The sequence below is a fragment of the Dryobates pubescens genome, chromosome 37 (genome assembly GCF_014839835.1).
Source record: "Dryobates pubescens isolate bDryPub1 chromosome 37, bDryPub1.pri, whole genome shotgun sequence".
Taxonomy (NCBI): Eukaryota; Metazoa; Chordata; class Aves; order Piciformes; family Picidae; genus Dryobates; species Dryobates pubescens.
Genome location: NC_071648.1, coordinates 878228 through 885306, shown reverse-complemented (window position 1 = coordinate 885306; position 7079 = coordinate 878228). Strand labels below are relative to the sequence as shown.

Here is a 7079-nt window from a genome sequence, read left to right as displayed (position 1 = left end):
GGCAGATCTATGCTGACAGAGACGTTTGGAAACCAGAGCCATGCCAAATCTGTGTGTGCGACTCGGGATCGGTTCTCTGCGATGACATCATCTGTGACGACCAGGAGCTGGACTGCCCCAACCCAGAGATTCCCTTTGGAGAGTGCTGTCCAGTTTGTCCACAAACAACACCACAACCTACAAGAGTAAGTGTGCTTTGTCACACTCAACATGCTGGACTGAGAAGCAAACTGCCACTTACAGCTTTCCCACAGTGGACCTCTGTCCCCCATTGTACCCAATAGCAAAGCTCTCCTGAATTCATTAGTGCCATGGGTTTCCCTACAGGAGAAGAGCAGCTCAAGTGATGAACTGTAAAGATGCAGATGAACTGATCAATAACCTCACAGCTTTAAAATATACTGAAAAAGAACCGGTGGAATGCATTTGATGCAACTATATTCCAGTGTTTCCTGGGTTTGCAGCTGTATGCATGCATTCAGGTCTGGCCTTTGGTTTAGTTATTTTCTGTCTTAATTGAATTTGTTCTTTTTCCAGAGTCCTGACCCACTTGTCCGAGGCCCCAAAGGAGACCCTGTAAGTGATCATTTTTGTTTATTTTCCCCAAGGAAGCTACTCAAATCAAGAGCCAACTCCTGTATTGTGCCATATCCCATTCAAGCTGCTGAGATATCCAGCTTTGATTGATGTCTGCACTGCCTGAAAGGACTGTGCCATGTAGTTACTTGGAAGTAGCCCTCTACCTTCAACAAAATACTCAGAAATCTAAACCAAAAAAGCAGAGAACCCAGGGAGAGTTTAGCATATATATATTTGGGTTTTTTCTGGGGCACTTCTTCCCAGTAGGAGAAATAAAGACTCCGTGGACTCCATTAGCACCCAGCTTTGAATCTTAGATTTGGGAACTGACCTGTTCAATAGTTCTAATGTGTGTAATATTTCTAGGGTCTAGCAATTAAGAAGTGTCTCCATGTGTGAATTTTCTCTGCTCTCTCTGTTGCTCCTGAATGCTCAGTCATGACCTTAATTATGTTTAACAGAGAATATTTCTCACCACAATCACACAGACTTTGTCACAAATGGAAGGGGTTTGCCCTGCAATGCCCTTGCAGTTGGAGACAAGTGCCAAGGTCTGTATCTACTCTGTTTGCGTCTTTGCAGGGTTCTCCTGGGATTCCAGGCAGAAACGGCCTCCCTGGACCTCCAGGACAGCCAGGGAGTCCTGGAGCTCCTGGCCCCCCTGGGATCTGCCAGTCGTGTCCCAGTATAAACGGAGGTGTAAGTTCAGCTTTTACCTTCTTGCTCATAAACGTATGAAACAACAGTGTAGGACCCTGTACCCTTGCACCTTCACACCTGCTTTGCATTCAGTGGCATCTGCCTCTCACTTGTGCCTCTGAAAAACACAGCTGAGTGGTAGGTATGGTTTTGATGTTGTTTTGGGGCTGGAGCACAGTTAAAACTCTACCTTAGATAACTTTTAAACACTTTTGGAGTCACATCTGAAGAAGGATTTGTGCCACTCAGAAATAATCAGTCCAGAAGGACAGTGTGCAGGAGGAAGTATGTCCCCTCAAGCTTAATGGCTAAGAAGCTCTCCTACTTTCCTCTATTTTATCCAATTCATGTTTAATAAATTAGATTAGATTGAAATACAGGTCCTCTGCTTGCAGGGAAGTTTTGTGTAAGTCCTGTTTGTCATGTTCCCTCTCCATTTCTGGCCCACTGGATCTTAAATCCTCTTCTGAAGAGTCGAGCAGACTCAGCAAGAGAGCTCCTTTGGTCAAAAGTTTCTGTGTGGTTGGGTTTGTTAAGGGAGCTGAGCTACAGCCAGTGTCTCCCACACAAACCAGCAAGCCCGGCTTCACAAGACAGGATTGCTTTAGCTTGAAGCTGTTAAAAATGGTTGTGCTAAAACAGTTGCTACTTTTGAAGACAGGCCAATGCTTATAGCTTCCAAGGATGGTTACTGCTCCCAGGTAAGCCAAAAAGTGAGGAAATGTTTCTTGGGTTTAGTTAATTCAGTAAAGGACTGCATCTGAAGGACTGAGCTCCTGGGAGAGGTACCTGTGAATCAGTTAACCACTCTCAATGGATACCACAATAATGTACCAAGAGAGCTACTGGGTTTGGGATGACAGATACAGGCACAGGAGAGGGTGATAGGCCAAATTAGTAACCTGTTCCATGCTGTATCAAAGATGTGGTGCTGAATCCTGACAAGAGAGTGGGTATCAGTAGCACAGGAGTCTTCTTGCACCTGGTCAGCAAAGAAGCTGGGCCATCAGACAGAACACTGCATGTGCTCAGCCTTTCCTGGTCAAACACCTAGGTACCATTAACACATAAACTGCATGAATTTCATACTATTCAAGTAATGTCTGCATAAAGAAACCAGTCAAGAGGCTTTCAAAACTGACTGTAGAATGTATAGGGTGGGGTTTTTTAAAGCACTATATTATGTAAATGGACATGCCAAAGATGCCATCTGCTCCCAGAAACACCCTCAGAGAATGCAGAGTTAATCAGGTTGGGAAAGACCTTTGAGGTCATCAAGTCCAACCTATCACCCAATATCATCTAATCAACTAAACCATGGCACTAAGTGCCTCACCCAGTCTCTTCTTAAACACCTCCAGTGATGGTGACTCCACCACCTCCCTGGGCAACCCATCCCAATGGCCAATCGCTCTTTCTATGAAGAGCTTCTTCCTAGCATCCACCCTAAACCTCCCCTGGCTCAGTCTGAGACTGCTTCCTTCAGATAGATAGGGAGCTAACATTGCCATGATCTCACAAGAAAGACATTGGCTGGGCTTGTTTTACAGAACATTGAACTCTATGGCAGCTCTGTGTCAAACCAGTGCACTACTCATTAATTGCAAATGAGTTATTTCCCTGCATTTGCCACGTCAATATCAGACTTATTTGATTTGTACCAATCACTTTTTTCCTTTTTTCCCCTCTTACTTCTTTTTGCAGAGCTTTTCTCCCCAGTATGACTCCTATGACGTGAAGGCTGGCTCAGCTGGTATCGGTTACCAACAGCCCATTGTAAGATGACACAGCCTTTCCTTTTATCCTGTCCTCTCTGGGGTTTTGTCTAAGGAACACATTTTCTGCTCCTAGATTACACCTTGGATGTGCATGTATCCTGGTTTTAATTTCACAAGAAAAGTCTTAATTTCATTGTTGCCTGCAAGTGGAATGTGATTTCAGGCAGCACTTTGCTTGGCAGAATCATTCTAGAAAGTAACTATAGATTATTCTGGGGGGTTGCTTTTCCTCTCCATTTCTCTCCCTCTCCATTTCTCTCCCTCTCCATTTCTCTCCCTCTCTTTCCCCCCTCTCCCTCTCTTTCCCCTCTCCCTCTCTTTCCCCTCTCCCTCTCTTTCCCCTCTCCCTCTCTTTCCCCTCTCCCAATTTTTTCTCTCAATTTTTTCTCTTCTTTTCTCTTCTTTTTTCTCTCCTTTCTTCTTTTGCCTTCCTTCTTCATAATCTGTCAGATTCACTTTCTTACACTGCCTAGACATTGATCCCTTTCTCCCTTGCATGCCTTCCTCACTTATCTGCTTTGGTATTTTACTAATTGCTTGTTTCCCTTCCACCACTTCTATTTTTTACCTTTTCCACTGTCCCTGACCTATCTTTAGCCACTCAGCAGCATTCCATCTTTACTTACCATGATACTCCACACTTCACTTTTCCACAACTCAAACTGGCCTGGAAACAAGTGAGTAAACCCTTCTTGGAATCTGTTTTTCACCCCAGAGGCAGTCAAAAGGTTTTCATTCTTTCTTTCTTTTGTTTTGTTTTGGTTTTTTTTAATTACCTTTGTGGTTTGTGTTGTTCTACCAACAGTTATTCAGATTGTGTACTAAGGATGCTTTTCACAGGGTTTTTTACTGAGATAAAGCATGGATTGCCTGAAACTGTTATGCATGAGCCACAATTCCCATGTAAAATAAATATGGATTTTGCCCCTCATGATTTTCTTCTCAGGCACTGGGATTTAGAGGTGCTCACCACTGATGACATGTTCTTAGTTCAGGCATCATCTCTCTAGGGGATGTGGTGAACTGATGTTATGAAAAGGCTGCTGCTTCACTCAGCACATTCATTATTTTCAGCCCAGTGCTGCCTAGCAAGGTTTGGATATCATGTGTTGTAACGTACCAAGGCAGTGCCAAGAGAATCAGTTATTTCTCAAGGATCCATCTGATCATCTTGTGAAATCAATTTTCCTAATCATGACTGTTGCTTTTCCTGAAAGATAATTAATCATTTTCTCCCCTTTGTTTTAACCTGTTTATTCCTAGTTCCTTCATCTGTTAATGTGATCACTCACACATTGGTCTTCTTCAGCCATCTGGTTTTGTGTTTATTTATTCTGGGTTTGTATCTGTTTGTTCATTCACTCATGGTCAGCTCCTGGCTTTTTTTTTGCCCACAGCTTATCATATCATCTACATTTTGCTACTCAGTGTCTTAATATGGGATGTGCTGAACCAGGCAGATAACCAAGATATCTCTCAGCTAACAGTTATGATTATTCCTCTTTATTTTGGCATCCCATGAAGAGTTTAGTTTAGCAAAAGCTTGTTTTAAAGAGTGACAGAGAGCTGCAGTTAATCACTGTGCTAACATTCAGGTTTTCTGTTTTTCAGTATCATAGAATCACAGGGGTTGGAAGGGACCTCCAGAGATCATTGAGTCCAAACCCCCTACAAAGCAAGGCCGCTTAGGGCAGGTTATACAGGAGTGCATCCAGGCAGGTTTTGAAGATCTCTAGAGGAGACTCCTCAGCCTCTCTGGGCAGGCTGCTCCAGGGCTCCTTCACTCTCACAGCAGGAAAGTTTTTTCTCATGTTCAGAAGGAATTTCCTGTGATTGAATTTATGTCCATTGCCCCTCATCCTGTCACTGGGATTCACTGAAAAGAGACTGGCTCCATTCTCCTGCCAGACACCCTTCAGGGATTTCTAGACACTGATAGGGTCCCTGTCAGCCTTGTCTTCTCTAGACTAAACAGCCTCTCTCCTCATAAGAGAGGCTCTCCAGTCACCTAATCATCTTTGTAGCCTTCTGTGGTTGTTGCTACAAGAAGCAGAAATATTAACACTCTACCCAAAATGAGAATTTCCTAAGCAGTATTTTACTTCCTTGTTAACTAGTTAGAATAAGGCATAGTATTGCTGGTTTGACTTCAACCATACCTATATTGAGGGTTCATCCTCGTAGTTCTTTGGCTATCCAGACATCATTTATTTCCTATGGCTTAGTGCTGTTAAAGTCCAGAATATATGTCACTGGTTAGAATGCCTGTCTTGCTGACAATAATAACTGTATAGCCTTAATACCCCTAAATCCTAAGAAGCCTGGGGTCATAAACAGGGTTTATCAGATGAAAGTCTAAAGGGTTATAGATGTACATGTAATACAATTCCTGAAGGCAGGTAAGAAATTTTTAACCTAGTTTTAGACAGCAAAACCTTGATTCAATAGAGTAGCAAGCAGGTTGGTTGGGACACTTTGGCTCCACCACTGAAGATGTAGTGTTAGGCTGATAAAGTTCAATTACACACAGCCCAGAAGGCAAATTGTATCCAAGGCTGCATCAAGAAGAGTGTGGCCAGCAGGGCAAGAGAGGTGGTTCTGCCCCTTTAATCTGCTCTGGTGAGACCCCACTTCAAATATTGCATCCAGGTCTGGTGTCCACATCATAAGAAGAACACAGAGCTGTTGGAGCAAGTCCAGAGGAGGGCCACAAAGATGATCCAAGCTGAGGGAGCTGGGATTGCTCACCTTGGAGGAAAGAGGACTCTGGGGGGACCTCATAGCTGCCTTCCAATACATGAAGGGATCCTACATCAAGGCTGGAGAGGGACTTTTCATAATGGTGTCTAGCAATAGGACAAGAGGGAATGGTTTTAAGCTGAAGGAGAGTAGGTTTAGACTGGATCTTAGGAAGAAGTTCTTCAGTACAAGGGTGATGGGACTCTGGAATAGACTGCTCAGAGTGGTTGTGGGTGCACCCTCCCTGGGGGTGTTTAAGGCCAAGTTGGATGAGGCATTGAGCAGCCAAGACTTCTTGAGAGGCATCCCTGCCCATGGTGGGAAACTTGGAGTAGATGATCTCTGAGGTCCCTTGCAACCTGAGCCATTCTGTGATGATACATGGCAAAGAAGCTGAAGCTCATTTATATCTTGTGGAGCATGTAAACTAAGACCATGAAGAGAAACCCTGTGGTCCCTCTTCTGCAGGGACTGTAGGTCCTAGACAATGTATTCTTTTTTACTGCACTGAGTGGATTTGTCTCTAAAATGTCTTTCAGTTATTGGGGACTATTGCAACTACATTGAGTTTTAGAGCTATATTACAACAATAGAATGACTAAGTTTTAATCTGTGCTACAGAGTGGCTTCCCAGGACCCCCTGGCCCCAGTGGCCCCCCTGGCCCACCTGGTCATGCAGGTCCACCTGTAAGTAAAATGAATCTTTTCATAATCATCTCTTTCTTTTATAAGAGCTTCCCCTTTTCTCTATCATAAATCTTAGATAGTATGCTGAAGATTTTAATGGATGAGTATTTTCTTTGCTTAACAGGGCTCTACCATCTGCACACCACAATTTCTGAGGGCTGTGCTTGCTTCAGTCCATGCATACCTTGCCATTCTATGAGGTGTCAGCTAAGGTTGTTTTAAGATATGCCACTGCCTCTCATCCTCTATTGACAGCCCCCAATGTTTACTCATGCAAAAAAACAAGAGGTGATAAGGTAGAAAACCTAAGACACATTCAGTGAACACACAGAGAGGCTTTCTGATGTCTGTCTCATTTTAGAGGAGCAGTTTTGGAGGCATTTCCTACTTGATTCTGCTCATTTCCTCCTTGGTCATTGGGTGACTGTTCTGACTACCACTTTCCTTACAATGATAAAACACAGTACCGACGTGCATGTAACTGTTCACATCTTAACTGTTTGGGTCTTTTTGCTGCATTACAGGGCTCTGCTGGATATCAAGGTTCCCCTGGAGAACCAGGACAGCCTGGCCCTCCTGTACGTATGCATTACCTAT

At 43.7% G+C, this 7079-nt stretch overlaps 1 long non-coding RNA gene across 1 annotated transcript; it reads left to right on the top strand.

The window, feature by feature from the left end:
* The first annotated feature begins 2982 nt into the window (after positions 1-2982).
* Positions 2983-7064, top strand: LOC128899030 (uncharacterized). The gene is made up of 3 exons (XR_008463040.1): positions 2983-3054; positions 6417-6482; positions 7007-7064. It is a non-coding gene; the product is annotated as an uncharacterized LOC128899030 (long non-coding RNA).
* Positions 7065-7079: the final 15 nt, after the last annotated feature.